A 17,040-nucleotide genomic window follows, 5' to 3' on the forward strand; every position below is an offset into this window, starting at 1 on the left:
CATGTTTCAGGTATGAGGCAATAGCATAATCATGACATCCATCCTATTCAGGTGACAAAAATCCTCCGACCTACTGTGCAGCACAGGCAACTCTACCCAATATCCAGGAAAAGAACCTGAGAAACAGTGGATACAAAACCTCTCTGCAACACCCTTCTCCAGAGGCAGCACCTGGCCAGGGGCCTGGGTCATGCGGCTGCGGGTCTGCAAGCCCTGGGTCCCCAACGTGCCCTGGAGGGCAGGTCCCATGGAGGCCCTGGGCCCCCGGTCCCCAGGACAGGCATTGCCCTGCCCCATCTCAGCTCCCCCGCCACCGCCACCCCCAACTTCATCCCCTTTCTAGCACCATGGATTCTGCAGCCGAGTGGTCTGGGCAGAAAAGCCATGGATGGAAAGCTGGCTTTGGCTCTCAAGTTAGGCAAACACAGGATACAAGATATTCTCTGTCGGGGGCAGAGTGGAGAGAAGCCAGCTGCGAGAGCATTTCCCTCTGCACAGGCAGACGGACATCTGAGGCCATCACTTCCTATACTTCCAAATACGCTCAAGGTCAGTCTTCGAGGTTAGCCTGCCAGGTGCTCCACACACAGTCAAAGGACCCTGGCAGAAACCTCCCACAAGGTTTTCCACTAGACTCTGCTGTGTGCCGTTGCATCCCAAGTGGGCTGACCACAGAGAATCTGTGCTGTCGATCCCGGAAACTTCTACGAAATGTACACGTTTATTTACAACGGCCGATCTGCTTAGAGTGTGAAGCAGAAGGCCAGCCAGCACAGGGAGCAGACGGCCGCCCCGAGGCTCAGGAACCACTCCCAGGCTCCATGGCTGAAACCCTGGGCCCACCTTGGAGGTGCTGAGGGCATGGCTTTCTTCTGCTCCTGGGAGTAAGGACTGGGGAACAGAGGTTGTGTGGACACCCTAAGCATGGACTACTGTTGCTGATTGACTCAGTCTGACCAGGCTAGTGCAGTTTGTTGAGGTCAGCCCAATCTGGCAACAGGGATTTGGGGTGGTTTTGCAAAAGGACTCTCAACAGCACCTGGGGCTGGGTCGTGTCACCACCCAGCTGTGCCGTGGGGGGCCATGCGTGGGCACTCCGAGAAACTACAGCAGGGGGTGGGGAGGGGGGTGTCAAAGAGACCCAGCCCCATTTCCTGGGTGTAAGGTGACTTACCAGGAAGGGACAAAACTAAAACAGAATGACAACAGAATAGGGACGCTAGCAGATACGACTGCATCATCAAATATCTCAAATATACAGAAGATTAAGAAAAATATTCTGAACGTCCATTTATCCACCACCCAGGTTTAGCAAATCCAAACGCTTTCCCCATTTACTTTAGATAAACATTCAGTGTCTCATCTTTCCTTCCACAGAGGACCAACACTCAATGTGCCCCCACGCTCACCCATGGGTGCCCACCGGACAAGCCCAGGCCCACCCTGGCAAGGGCTGCATGGGACCAGCCCTGCGAGTGTCACTGGGCAACGTTTTATCCTCCAGAACACACCACTGGCCCAGGGTGGGCACTGTGCCACCAGATGCTGCCAACTGCTCCCTGGGGCAGCACGAGGCCCCATCCTCCCCTCACCCTCTAGACATGTCCCCACCAGATGCCAGTGATGCTGGGCCTCCCACAGAGATGAGCATTTCGCGCTTCTCCTGTGATGTAGCCTGCTCACATGCTTGGCCTGTCTTCTGAAGGACTGCCTTTTTCTTTGATTTATAGGTGTCCTTTACATAGCTTGGATATGAACCATTTGTTGTTTTCAATGTATCCAAGTCTGTGGAGCTGACTCCTTGGGAAACACCCTGATGCTAGGAAAGACTGAGGGCAAGAAGAGATGGCGGTGACAGAGGATGAGATGGTTGGATGGCATAACTGACTCAACAGACATGAGTTTGAGCAAACTCCAGGAGATGGTGAAGGACAGGGAAGCCTGGTGTGCTGCCGTCCATGGGGCTGTGCAAAGAGTTGACGTAACTTAGCAACTGAATAACAAGTCTTTGGTTTCATTTTCAACCATCTTGTTTTTACAGTTTTCTTGTATCACAGCTATTGCCTCAGAGTCTGGGGCTGCCCAGGTGGCACTAGTGGTAAAGAACCCACCTGCCAATGCAGGAGACGTAAGAGACTCAGGTGCAATTTCTGGGTCGGGAAGATCCCCTGGAGGAGGGCATGGCAACCCACTCCAGTACTCTTGCCTGGAGAATCCCATGGACAGGGGAGCCTTGTAGGCTACAGTCCATGGGGTCGCAAAGAGTTGGACACGACTGAGTGACTTAGCACACCAGCCACAGAGTCAAAGATAATCTGTTTCCTTTTTCTTTTAAGGAAAAAACTTTTGCTCTCCTTTCAATCTAAATAATCACTCAGTCATGTAAAGAGGCAATGCACTCCTAGGGGTCAAAACTTGAAAGGCACAAAACAGCTGATACAGAGTGAAAACCTCCCTACACCCCTGCCTCAGCCACCCAGGTCCCAGCCACTGGGAGAGAAGCCCTTTACTGTTTATTTTCTGCCACACACTTCAGAAAGCTTTGCGTAGTTTGGTTTAATCACCTGGGATTTACGCTGGCATATGACAGGAAACAGTGTCAGCTTCTCTCATGGCTTAAATTACCTGGCACCCCTTCTGAACTGGTCCACTCTCCTCCCTTCTCCTCCTTACACAGTTGCCTCTGTGCCACCAGGTCTGATGGACTTACACTCTGTCCCACCTGCATACTTATCTGTGCCCAGCATCAATACCACATTTTGGCCCACGCATCCCCTCCAAATCCCAATTCCATCGGGATTTTTGAAACAGACTAAATTTACAGATGAAGGTGGGGACAGCTGACTGTACATCATGGGAACTGTCACTGAACATAGCGTGTAGCACTCCACTTACTTAAATGTCCTTTTATATTATACTTGCAACGAGCTTTAATGATCTCTATAGAAAGTCTTACATGTCTTTTTTTGTTTTTAAGGTTATTGCTATTTTTAAGTGTACAAGAAAAAGGTACCTCTTTCTATTTCTAGCTACAGGCATCCAGCAAAGTTATTCATATTTGCACGTGTGTTGTTTACCCAGATATTACGCTAAACTTTCCTCAAATACAGGAGTTTGTGGATTCTCTTCAAGAAAAAAAAAATCACCTATGAAAAAAGACAGCCGTTTCTTGCTTTCTAAGCCGTATCATCGCATCTCTTTTTCTCATGTCCCTGAGCTGGGCAAGAACTCTGAGCAGGCTTGCTGGTCTTGCCGCTGAGTCTCCATTTCTGATGTGTCACTATTCGATGCTGTGTTGGTAGAAAACTTTTTATGAGTATCAGGTTAAGCTGTCTTATATTCCTAGTTACCTTTCCTTTTTAATAACTGGACATTAAGTTTGAACAAGTGCTTTTTCTTTATCACTTGACATTTTCTCTAACCTGAAATGGGTTGAACTAAAATAACATACATTCTAGTGTTAACTCACAGATGGTTCTGTGTGTGTAGACACTTCTTGATGGTGGGTCTTTTCCTTCATAATCCCTCACTAGATTTGTCTGTTGACATTTTTCTGGGGGATTCGGGGGTGTGAGCTCTCATGTGAGGGGAGGCAGAATCGTCCTCAGACTGTGCTTCCACAGTCTTGGCAGCAAGGTCACCTCAGTCTCATAAGCTGAGGATCACCCCTTTCCCTCTGTTCTTTGCAGATCCAGAAGAAATGGCCTGTAAAACCATCAGAGTCTGGTTTTTTGCGATCTGTTCCTGGAGGGGGAGGAGTGGGTATAGAGCTGCTTTTTTAAAAAATTGCAATATAGGCGCTGTATAAGATTATATAAGTTACAGATGTACAACATAGTGATTCACAATTTTTAAAGGTTTTTTAAGTATAAAACTGCTCCCTCCATAGTTATTATAAAAGATTGGTTATGCTCCCCATGTTGTACAATATACTCTTAGGGCTTGTTTTATTTCATTTTATTTTTGTAGCTTATTTTATATCTCTTAATCCCTTTCCCCTGTCCAGCCCCTCCCCCTTCCCATCCCCCCACTGGTAAACACTAATTTATTTCCTATTATCTGTGAATCTGCTTCTTTTTTGTTATATTCACTAGTTTGTTGTATTTTTTAGATTCCACATATAAGTGATATCATGCTGTATTTTTCTTTCTCTGTCTGACTCATCTCACTTCACACAATACCCTCTAGGTCCAACATCCTCTAGATCCACCCATGTTGTCGCAAATGGCAAAATTTCATTCTTTTCTTAATGGCTGAGTAGTATTCTATCAGTATTTCACTATATATATTATATACGCATCTGACGTCTTCTTTATCCATTCATCTGTCTGTGGACATTCATGTTGTTTCCCCTCTAGACTATTGTAAATAGTGTTGCTATGAACGGTGGGGGGCATGTATCTTTTTGAACTAGTGCTTTTGTTTTCCTTCTGATACATACCCAGGAGCAGAACTTCTGGGTCATATGGTTGTTCTATTTTTAGTTTTTTGAGGAACCTCTATACTCTTCTTTTCCACAGTGGCTGCACCAATTGACATCCCCACCAACTGTGTATGAAGGTTCCCTTTGGTAGAGAGCTGACTTTAACTGCTATTTCAATTTCAGTGATGATTCCAGGACCCGTTTATGGGTTTGTGATTCAGTCCACATAATTAATTTTCATCACTCCTTCTTCTAACTTCCATTGGTTCCTTCTGTTCTTTCTAACTGCTTGACATGAACATTTATAAACTTTCAGGCCTTTTTTTCTTTTTTCTTGTAGCAAATGTTTAAGGTAATAAGTTGTCCTGTAAAGTACTACTGTAGCTTCATCCTCCAAGCTACAATGCACTATTTTCATCGGTGCTCAGTTTGAAGTATCTTCCAGTTCCCAAAAGACCTCTGACTCACAAAATGGCATCGTTAACTTAACATTCCTAACATTCTTAACATTCCTAACATGTGAGGGCTTTGAATTACCATCAACAATCCTAATTCAACTGCATTGTCCATCAGAGGATCCATTCTGTGTGATACAGGTCGAAGCTTTTACACTTGCAACCATGATCCAGGAAGATAACTTGACCCAGGACACATACATGCACCCTCTTATATGCACAGTATGTATGAAAGTGAAAGCGAAGTCGCTCAGTCGTGTCCGACTCTTTGTGACCCCATGGACTGTAGCCTGCTAGGTTCCTCTGTTCATGAGATTCTCCAGGCAAAAATACTGGAGTGCGTTGCCACTTCCTTCTCCAACAGTACGTATGCTGCTGCTGCTGCTGCTGCTAAGTCGCTTCAGTCATGTCCGACTCTGTGCAACCCCATAGACGGCAGCCCACCAGGCTCCCCCGTCCCTGGGATTCTCCAAGCAAGAACACTGGAGTGGGTTGCCCTTGCCTTCTCCAATGCATGAAAGTGAAAAGTGAAGTCGCTCAGTCATGTCCAACTCTTAGCGACCCCATGGACTGCAGCCCACCAGGCTCCTCCGCCCATGGGATTTTCCAGGCGAGAGTACTGGAGTGGGGTGCCATTGCCTTCTCCAACAGTATGTATATGAACATATAAATAATAAGACTTTCATGAAACAGTAACTCAGTATTTGCATGTGTCATGCACTGGTATCTCCTAAGCCATCAACATTTTTTTAAAGTTTTTCACAACAAATTAAATTGACTTTGAGGGTCGTGACACGCTGGGCCTGCAGTCTGATAAAGCACTGGCTTGGATTATGATGTTGGGGTGTTTTGCTAGACTGTGGTCAGCTTTTATGAACATGTACTACGGCAAAGACTGCAGGCAGAAGGAGAAGAAGGTGGCAGAGGGTGAGATGGCTGGATGGCATCACCGATTCAATGGATGTGAACTTGGGCAAACTCCAGGAGATGGTGAGGGACAGGGAGGTCTGGTGTGCTGCAGTCCATGGGGCTGCAAAGAGTCGGACACGACTGAGAGCGACTGAACAACCACAACGTACCCTGTGGACTGAAGGCCGCATGTTCCAGTGTATAACCTTCTGTAGAACCCCATTCATTTTCTGTCTATTTAATCTAACAGCTAGTGAGAGCTTTAAGAATCTCCCTCCATGAGCATGGAGTTGTCAGTTTCTCCTGGGAATCTGTCAACCTGTGCTTTATTGGGAGGGCACCTTATTAGAATATAAAATCAGAACTGTGACATCTTCCTAATAAAGTGCCTACTATTTTATCCTCTATTATAAAGTGATCCTCTTTATCCCTAATGATTTTTTTTCACTTCATTGATTATTTTAAAAGTTACATCAATTTCTGGGGGGGGGGGGGTGTTAATATTGGCCTAGAATCATTTTCTGTTCTTCACTTGCAACCTTTCTGGGGTCATGTTTTAAGTGGAAAATAGCATATAGCTGGATTTTATATTAAGACGAGCATGGCAATTTGTCTTTGTAACTGGTAGGTCCAGTTCATCAACATCTACTGTGATTCGCTATGTATCTGGACTCATTTACACCTTCATCTTGTTATTCTTGTCTACAGTACTTTTTCTTTGCTTATTCCTCACTTATTTTCTTATTTTATTTTGCATTCCACTAGACATCTTGTCCTCTGCATTTGAAAGTTACAGTCTTCTGCTTTTGTGTGTGTCTATGTGCAAGTGCTCTTTTAAAAAATTGTGATTAATCAAAAAAAAAAAGGTGATTAAAATGCCTTTTCCCCTTACATTCTCTTAACACACACACCTGACAGCAGACACTTCCCAGCAAAGGAAGCGCCACAGAAGGCTTGGGTCTGGGGCCTCCATGAAGGGGGGTTCCTTTCCCCCCAACCTGCTTCTCCCTCACACACACCTGGACCACCTGCAGGTACTCTGCAGTTCCAGACATTCATGCTTCTATTTCCCAAATGGTCCCCCGTCTGTCTGCTAGTCACTGCTTCCTGCGTCGCAGGCCTCCTGCATCTCTGAATCTCCCCAAAGCACATCCTTGACCACCTGTTTCATCAAGAATCTCCTCTTAGCAACATTCTCAGTTCTTGCAGCCCTGAAAGGATTTCTTTCCTTCACTGTCATTCACCATGAATGGTTAGCCGAGTACAGAATTCCATGCTGAGAGTTACTTACTCTCACCGCTTTGAAGATACTGTTTTATTTCTCTGGCTTTTTTTTTTTTTTTGGTGGGGGAGAGGGGCGGACGTGCTTAGTATTAAAAGACATGTTGTCAATTTATCATTTATAAGACCTTTAAAAAAAAAAGATCTCATTACTTTTAAGATCCATCTTTGGGTTCTGAGGATTCAACAAAACCTTTAGGTATGTAGTTATTTTTAATCCTCTAATTCAGGCTCACCATGCTTTCTCACATGTTTCATGGGTTCTGGGAATCAATGCTCCTGCTTTTCTGCAGTAACTCCTAACTGCACCTCAACCTCTGCCACCACTCAGGAGAGATCCTCGGACCTGTGTTCCACTTCACCGATTGTCTCTTCAGCTGAATCTAACCAGCTCTGTGATCAATCAGTCCTTTGAGGTTCTTTTTTTTTTTTTTCCCCCAAGTTTGCCTTGTTTTTTCCCTGGTGCTATTTTTTGCCCATTATTGGTTTTCAGTACTTTTATACCTCTTAATAGTGACTCTGGGGGGATTTTATCAGTGGTAATCCTGTCTGGTCTGAATTTCAGGCTTGTCTCCAAAGAGCTATTTTATCTCTGCTTCAACAAGGCCTTAGGAGAAAGCAACAGTGAGGACAGAGTTTTAGCGGCAGCATCATCCCCAGCCAAACATTCCCAGCCTCTCCTGCCTCAGGACAAATCATCTTATCTCCACGCCCCACCCCAACCAGCAGCCCTTTTAGCACAGGTTTTACATGGGAATATGGAGAGGGATTCCATTCCCCCGACACAGCTTCCACCTGGACATAAAAGCCAAAGACCCAAGACCCAGACTCTGGATGATGACACGCACTCCATAGGGCCAGCTTACCTGTGTCCCTGCCGCTCACCCCTCTCCCCGCGGGCTTATGGCCTCTGGCAATCTCCTCTACTACCCTGCAAGCCCAGCTATACTTTTTAGAGAATGCTTATTTGGGCTTCTCTTGTGGCTCAGCCGGTAAAGAATCCGTCTGCAAAGTGGGAGACCTGGGTCCCATTCCTGGGTTGGGAAGATCCCCTGGAGAAGGGAAAGGCTACCCACTCCAGTATTCTGGTCTGGAGAATTCCAAGGACTGCACAGTCCATGGGGTCGCAAAGAGTCAGACACAGCTGAGCAACTTTCACTTTTGGAGAAGGAAATGGCAACCCACTCCAGTACTCCTGCCTGGAAAACTCCATGGACAGAGGAGCCTGGTAGGCTACAGTCAATGGGATCGCAAAAAGTCGTACACGACTGAGCAACTTCACTTCCCTTATTAACTCCATCTAACATGAAATCTTCAGATCACCTCATCTTAAATTTTAAGGGCAACCTCTAATTCTTTTTTTTTTTTAACCCAGAAAAACTAAGAGAAAAATCGGTAACTGAAAGATATATTCAGAAATAATCTATTTCATGTTCTAAGAGGATGGAAATAACTGACTTCCTATTTTCAAGAAACAATGCTATTCATTTTAAAGAAAGCTAAAACACCAAAAATAGAAATGTACTCTATTCCAAGCCTTGGCTTATTCATTGGCCATTTCAGATTCAATTTCTTTGCCTAAGGAAAAATAAATAAATAAATAAACCACTGACATGTTTTTGTGTTTCTCCAAAATAATAGTCTTTGGAAAACTTAGGTACATAAATAGATCTAAATCTTCTTGCCTCATCAGTGAAGACCATACCCCACAAGGTAGGAATCAGGAACCCCGACTCCTCAAGACACACACCGGCTATTCAGACATGCAGAGTTCTTCCTGCAGTGGACACGGGGCTCCCAGGGAGTGGGATCAATGGTTTCCCGCTGCGTTCAGTCTAACCCCAGCACATCCATGCTCCTGAGCATCTCTGAATGCAGGTTCTGTTAGGGGAAGCACACTGACTGAAACCGCCCACCCTGGCCAGGCCCTTTAGTAACCATTCACATGATGGTTTTATGAAAGGAGATCCTGGTAAGGAATATGGAACTAAGCCACCACCATCCAAAAGAGTTCGGGAAAGGTCAAAGGGAGACACCGCGTGTCCATCCACTTCCCAGAATCCCTCTCGCTAGCATCCATCTTGGCTGAGCGATGCGTGCGCCACCAGGAAAGACTCTGAATTAGAATGATTGGCCAAAGACCACTTGCAAAACTAATCCCATCACCATAAAACCCAAGACTGCCAGCCATGTGGCAGAGCAGTTCTCCTGGGTTACGTTACCCTACTGCTCTCCACCCGGGTGCCCTTTCCCAATAAAATCTCTTGCTTTGTCAGCACGCTGTCTCCTCGGACAATTCTTTTCCGAGTGTCAGACAAGAGCCGGCTCTTGGGGCCCTGAAGGGGGGCCTCCCCCTTCCTACAACAGTTCCGCTAAACATCGGTCAGGTGGGAACCATATCGCAACAGCACAGGTACCTTGGTGGGGGAAGAGAACGCATGCCATGCAGTCTCACTGGGGAAAGGTATTTTTCTTGGTTTTTCCGTTTTTACACTATTACAAACATTGCCTCTCTTAAGTTTCATTCTCTGTTGCTGGTGACATTGACAAGTAATTGATCTCTGTTTGGTAATTCTTGCCCACCCCTCCACCCCAGGCAACCTTGCCTGTTTCTACTAAGAGTGTAGATTAAAAAATTTTTCTACATATGTAAGCATATTGCCTGTAGATCCTGTTCCTTTCTTTCCCATCTTTCTATCTTCAGCTTCACTTTTCTTGAGTGTTGGCATAGGGCAGGACTGCCAACACTGGGCATGAGAGGAGTGTCAGCAAGCACCCCATTCTTTCTCATCTCAAAGCGAAATACCTGGGTGTCTTGCTACTTAGTGTGATGCTCAGTATAGAGCTCCTGAAGGCACCCCTTTCATCAGGTTCTTCGTTGTCTTCTTAGCTCAGTGTTGTTAAATTACGTTTTCCTAGAAATTGACTTATGTTGCTAAAAGTTGCAAAATCATTGCCACGTTGGGATGAAAAAAGTTGTCTAGTATGTACAGTGCGGTGCAGCCTCCTCCGCTGGATCCTCCAGGTTCTAATAAACACTTAGGACACTGGTAGACTCTTACTGAGCACAAGTTGTTCATCAAAACCACTCATCTTTTCAATGTCACCACATCTGTAGTGAAGTCCCATTTGACACTCAATATTATTTTCCCTTTCTATGACCAGTTTTGCTTGATATGTGTCACCATGACTTATCTTTTTTAAAAATGAAGCTCTGGCTTTGTTGATCTTCTCTGCGAGCTTCTCCCGCATTTACAGCAAGGGGCTTCCTTTCTGCTGGGACAGCATTTGTTCGTGGGCAGAAATGCCATGGATAGCGGAGCCTGGTGGGCTACAGTCCCGGGGGTTGCAAGAGTCAGACACAACTTAGCAATTAAAACACCACCACTGGTAAAATCTGACCCTTCCACAAGGCTTTTGCAAAGGCTCATCTTTGATGAAGAACTCTGCAGCCAAGGACTGCCACCTCTAGGACAGGGTGAGGGTGGCGGGAGGCAGGGACCTCTCATTAGGAGAAGTGGTAACTCAGCCTCACCTGGCTTCTTTCTGCAGTCGGCCACTGTGGACTACAGTCCAGGCTCTACAACGCTGGCGGGGGTACAACAGAGGACCAGCGCTGGGGGGAAAAGTCCACACTGTCAGTCACCAAAGTCAGGGGCAAGACTACACTTTATAATGTAATTTATTATATATCATAACAGAAGCCCCAAGTTGGAAACTACCTGAGTGCCCCTCCAGAGTGACACATGGAGAACACACAATACAGGGATGACTCACCACAGCCCCAGAGCACGGATGGACCTCACGTTCACATGCATTGTCAAGTGGAGACCCAAAGAGCAACACGCGTGTGAGTCCACTCCCCCTGAGTTCACCTGGGGGTGGAGGGACCCGCGAGCTAAAGGTCAGGAGGGCAGTGACCCTCCAGGAGGGGCAACAGCTGAGGGGCACCAGATGAACTGCTGGGGGATCACATTTCTTGGTCTGCTGGTTAAACAGGGTGCTGCCCCATGGACCTTTATTAAGCTGTAGACACAATGGTGCCTTTTGCGATATTTGTATTTTACTTTAGGACAGAGCTTTACTTTAGTAAGGACTTTCTGGTGGCTCAGACGGTAAAGCGTCTGCCTACAATGCGGGAGACCCAGGTTCAATCCCTGAGTCGGGAAGATCTCCTGGAGAAGGAAATGGCAACCCACTCCAGTACTCTTGCCTGGAAAATCCCATGGACAGAGGAATCTGGTAGGCTACAGTCCACGGGGTCGCAAAGAGTCAGACACGACCGAGCGACTTCACTTTAGTAAAGAGTTAATGCATATAAATATACGTATGCCAATGTGGTAAGAAAATAAGTCCACGTGGCTCTGGAAGGAGCATCTCTGATGCCTTGTGGGTCTGTACCGGCTCAGCCACTCCTATACCACTCAGCTTGCTCACGTGCTCTGACCATGCGGTTCCCATGAGAGGGGAAGTGGAGACCAAGGTCCTGCGGGCGGGCACTTCCTGCCTTAACTCCCCACAGCCCACACTGTCCCTGGTGGCTTCTGACACCAGACTGCTCAGAACAAGGCTTGGGGCTTCCAACCTAAGAGGGAAGAGGTGGCTGGGCCTGGCCATGGCTACTGCCGGCCCGTCCACGCGCTAACGTGTTGCTGAGACTGCCAGTTTGGCATTGGTCACCCAGTCACTCTCCTGTACTGACCCCCTCCCCCGATCACTGTGGTTACTACAAAATTCCCCACAGGATTATCTTTCTTTCTTATGACTACAACTGGTCTAGAATTCCTGGGAAATGAAAACATACTCAACAGAAACAAAGTTACCTTTAATTCCTATGCAGGGTGTCTTAATTAAAAAGGAAATCGGTTTTGCTACAGTTGAGTTGAACCTTTTAACCACTGAATGAAAAGTGCCAGGAAAACGTACCACCTGGGCTGAGGGCCAGAACCTGATCTCTCACGGTTCTGCGTGAAATGAGTGGGCCAGTTCCTCCCATCAGAAGGGGTCGGAGTTTAGATCAACTGTTTCTCTGCCTAAAAGCAAAGGCAGGAGGAGACGAGGGCTGTGGACTCAGCCTGGAAGGGGCTACGACCAGCCCGACCCCTTGCTCAAGCACCCCCCTCTCAGCTCCCATGCCCCTGCCTCGAGGATGCACGGCTAGGGAGGCAGGAGGTTAGCCTCATCAAGCCCTCGTGCTCCTTGGCCCCACAGAGTTTGGCTAAAAGGAGCGGGGATGGAATGCCTGCCACTAAGGAACACTCCTGCTCACAAAGCACAAAATCCACCTCTTTTCGGAGGCAGCACATTGTTCAAACCAAAAAGAGTGTTTTGGCTTCTAGTAAGGGTGCATCACCGATATGCTCGGCTGCCCCACGAGCCAGTCTAACTCTTCAGCTAGGCCGGGAGGTAAGGATGCTCATGGCGAATTCTCCTCCTGGAACGAGCAGAAGCACCTGGGAAGGGCCCGGTCCAGCGAGGCCCCGCGTGGGTGACAGACAGCAGAGAACAGGTGGCACCGAGACCAATCTAACGGCCTGCGGGGGAGGGTGCTGGGGAGAGAGCAGATGCCTGAGCCCTCTGCCGAGGGTCACTCCAGACCCCTGGGCTCTGCTGACCAGAGGACAGCCCACGTGCGGCAGCGTGGCCACGAGTAACTATCGGCTCCCAGCAGGAGCCAGGCTGGAGGGAACCCCACCGTCACTTGGCTTTGGAATTTTATGTTTCATGTTTATATTTGATGCTCAAGCAATCCAGGCTACTTGAGATGGAATCATAATATACTCACAGAACTCGCGCACTAGAAAATCACCTCTCCATTGGCCCGGCAGGACAGGCATCTACCATACGTTGCTGTTCTAGGCGCTAGGGCTGCCCGGGGAAACTGAGCAGACACGTCCCTGCACTGGGAGAGCTTATGCTCCGGGGACAGAAGTGACAAAGTCAGTCACACATGTGACACATGAGGTGGTGATCATGCAGAGAAGTGGGACAGCCCCATGAGCCGACCTGAGGACAGTAGGTGGAGTGGCCACGTGGCCGTCCGGGAACCAGTTCCCCTGGGAGAACCACAGTGCATGCAAAGGCCCTGCGGCCAGAGCGCGCCCAGGAAACAGAGGGCAGCGGTGTGACCAGAGCGGAGGGTGGGGCCGGCAGTGAGGCAGAGGGAAGGCAGGGCCTTGGAGGGTCTTAATGCAGGGTGGCACGACCTGCCATGGGAACAGACCAGAAGGCGAGGGTGAGGACAGAGCAGGAAGACCACCCAGAGCCAGTGAAATACACCAGGGGATGAGGGTTCCGCACCCAGCCAGCCTTGGGGGGACGGGGTGAGTGGACGGAGCTGGTAGGTTTGCCAGCATGAAGGGTACACATATGAGAAAGCACAGAGTGAAGGATAAACCAAGGTGTGTGGCCTCGAAGATGGAGCCACCTGGCCTAGTTCCATTTTACATGAGAAGGAAACTGAAGCCCCGGGAAGGCAAAGTCATGTCCAAGGTCATACCACTTACTCTGGGGATTAGAACCCAAGCTGCAGCTCGGGGGAGACTCTGGTGGACTACTCAGGTCACAGGCAGATGCCCTCCGGCTTCTCTGAGCTCTCAGAGGTGGGGGCAGACAGTGTCCCCAGGGACCCAAGCAAGGTATAGTGAGGGGTGGGGGCTGGGAAGAGAGCACAGGCCCTGCTCAGGGAGGCGACTGCAGTCCACGGCTGCCACCAAGAAACAGATCCAGTGGGCCTGGAAATCCCCATTGTCCCCAAGAAAGCTCCAAAATCTAGATTTTTAACAACAACAGCTTCTCCAATTTTAAAAGGTGGCTCAGTGGTTTAGCAACACGGGGCTGGATAAACCTCATGTGCTGGCCAAGTGCCCTCCATGCAGGTGTGGCCCCAGCCAGGAACCAGTCTCAAGTCAGCCCGAAACACACCCGGTTCACTCACACCTCAGCCAGGGTCAGGGCACAACATTAAAGCCCTGAGTCTAAGATGGTCTTTTATTCCAACTTTGAGGCCAGCCGATGATGTTCACAATCACAATAGCTAGCTGATCACTTCCAGCATGGTCTCTCCGACCAACACGAAGGCAGCTGCCAGTCACTCTGGGATCTCTGTTAACTGGATTGATGCTGCTCTATGTGCAGTACTGACATGAGGCCGCTTGCTCAGAAAAATTCTCTCCAAATACTAACCAATGATCCTTTTGAAGTTACATGGAATATAACAAAGCGCTGCCAATAGCCAGGGCACACCTGATGCCAGCCAAGCAGGCAAACACCAGGACACTGGACTAGGCAGGGTTCAGAGACCGGCTGCTATTGCAGCCTTGCTAAAATAATCCAACGTAGAAATTGCAAAACCTTCTTTATAAATTACAGTTGCTCTGAGTTGCTGAGCGGGTGGGAGAGACACATCACACAGGGCACTTAAAGGAAACAGGCCATGTGTGCCTGGCCTTTGGCCATGGGAGTCGGCCTGCCGGTCTCAGGAAACTCACCTGAACTTTCGAGCCTAAGGAAACAGCCTCCAAGGAAGTCCCCAGGTTAATTTTCGGTAATGTCAAATGGCCCTCTTGCCCAGCTTCTCTGACTTAGAATTAAATATTTACTTTCCCATATGCTTTCTGCCCAATATCTATTTTCCATGTCTGTTACACTGGGCCATTTTGATGGTGCTGCTTTTAGGCAGGAACCTCTCCAGAGCAGGACCCTGCTTCCTCCTTCTTGCCCTGAACATGCAATTTGTAAGGTGCACCCGAGTCAGTCCAAAAGTACTTTCTAAGGTGACATCTCAGTAGGTGGACACGCATGAACTGCCATTAGCCAACTGTTCCTGACCTACAGAATGGGCACTTCACAGGGTTCAACGCAACACTGTCTCTAAACGATCAGGAAAAGTAGAGGCATAATGTTCAAGGGGAAGAAAGCACTGGCAACCCACTCCAATACTCTTGCCTGGAAAATCCCATGGATGGAGGAGCCTGGTAGGCTGCAGTCCATGGGGTCGCGAAGAGTCAGACACAACTGAGTAACTTCACTTTAACTTTTCACTTTCATGCATTGGAGAAGGAAATGGCAACCCACTCCAGTATTCTTGCCTGGAGAATCCCAAGGACAGAGGAGCCTGGTGTGCTGCCGTCTATGGGGTCGCACAGAGTCGGACACGATTAACGTGACTTAGCAGCAGCAGCAATGTTCAGGGAACACCAGCCACCTTCAGACCAGAGCTGTTCAGGACTCCCTGTGGCAGGGGAACAGATTGAAATCTGCGCTGACCACCACGTGGCACTGGGCACTGAAACGTGGCTTTGTGACTAAGAAATGAACTTCCATTTTATTAAAGTTTAAATACTTCTGTGTGGCTACCCTACTGAACAGTTCTAGACAGGAGCTTTTGCAGACACGCATGAGATTCACTCGTCTGCAGTATATGAAGGCCCGGCACACAGGAGATGGTGGAGAAAGATGTGAGATGAAAGCATGGTCTTCACACTCACTGCCATGCTTCACACTGACTCCCCACCTTCCCTCCACTGAAACTCTTCATTTTCAGATCGAGGTGCTCCCTTGGAGTGTGGAATTACAAGGCCTGTTGGTGAACATTCAGAAGGCTGTGCCCACATCACCCAGCAGCTGGGCAGCAGGAACTAGCCTAATGACTGCCTGACCTGCTGGGCCTCCATATTCTCACCCACTGGATGGACACCCGAGATGGAGATCAAAGTTGTGAATCCGTTTCTAAACGGTAAACCTTAAAAATCAAGTTGGGCTGAGCTTCAGTTGTCCAGTGAGACAGCTGGAAAAAATGTACCAGGTTGCTGGTCTGCCTCATTTCATCCACATTTACTCTGTTATGTTCAAAGTGTTAGTTGCTCAGTTGTCTCCAACTCTTTGTGACCCCATGGACTGTACAGACCAGCAGGCTCCTCGGTCCATGGGATTTTCCAGGCAAGAATACTGGACTGGGTTGCCGTGTCCTCCCAGCTACTAAATAAACCAGTATTCCAATCAAATTGTTTGCATTCAACCACTTACATGGAATTTGGTGCTGTATCATCACTATAGCCTATTGACCCTTTAGCAAAGAACATAATTGCTCAAATGTGACTCAGTGATTCAGGATTTATTTAAAACTCTCCCATCACCAAAAAATATTCATGCACCAAAATACCAATCTAATCCCTTACTCTCTGTAGAGACGTTCAAAGGCAGACTCCTAACTCGGAAAGGAAAGAGTTCTGTTACAGCATGGTACTTCCGGCTCTACACACAGGACACGGTTTCTAGTCCCAGAAACACCTTTCTCATCCCCCTCTCTGGTCCTCCCTCCAACCCAAACTCAACTGGCCCAGAAACCCTGCATAGCTCCACCATCTGCCTCCAGCTTTCCTCCTTCACTTAAATAGAGAGGGATGTGGCATGTTTAGGACCTCAGAATTGGAAACTTCTTCCTGGAAGGAACACAAACTGGCTGTCTGTGGTGGGGCTGACCTCTGGAGAGCTCACAAAGGAGTGGAGACGTCACCAGAGAGCAGCTCACTGCAGGGTCACCAGAACTTCCCGGTGTCAGGTTAAATGGAAGTCAAGACGACCCAGCACAGTGGACAGCATCAGGGGACGTGAGGTGCTCCCCAGCCACGTGGGTCGTGAGTAAAGCACACAGCTGCCCTTCTGGAAAGGCTGGACCAAAGACCTGAGTCTCTGGGGACATTCAACAGTCAAAAAGCTCCAATAAGCTCTCTGGCTGTCCCCAACTCCAGAAAATGCCCGGACAGTTTCAGCACACAAGGCAAAACCTGGGAGGTTCCCAAGAGCCTGCAAAGTTTCATTTCCTTGGTGCTTCCTAGGCTGATGACCTCTGACCTCCAGGAGTTATTGCCAAACTGCTTTCGTTTGCACAAGGTCCCCATATGTCCCAGCACCTACCAGGAGCCTGCCTGACCCCATTGTGAGTGGGTGGTTCTATCACCAGGCCACAGA

The 17,040-nt window shown here is 48.2% G+C and overlaps 1 protein-coding gene across 2 annotated transcripts in view; it reads right to left on the reverse strand.

Annotated features, from left to right (window-relative positions):
• The window catches only part of RRBP1 (ribosome binding protein 1), a 47,555-nt gene that overhangs the window by 28,991 nt on the left and 1,524 nt on the right, over nucleotides 1-17,040 (reverse strand). The window lies entirely within an intron of this gene.

Source organism: Bubalus kerabau, chromosome 13, assembly GCF_029407905.1.
Source record: "Bubalus kerabau isolate K-KA32 ecotype Philippines breed swamp buffalo chromosome 13, PCC_UOA_SB_1v2, whole genome shotgun sequence".
Taxonomy (NCBI): Eukaryota; Metazoa; Chordata; class Mammalia; order Artiodactyla; family Bovidae; genus Bubalus; species Bubalus kerabau.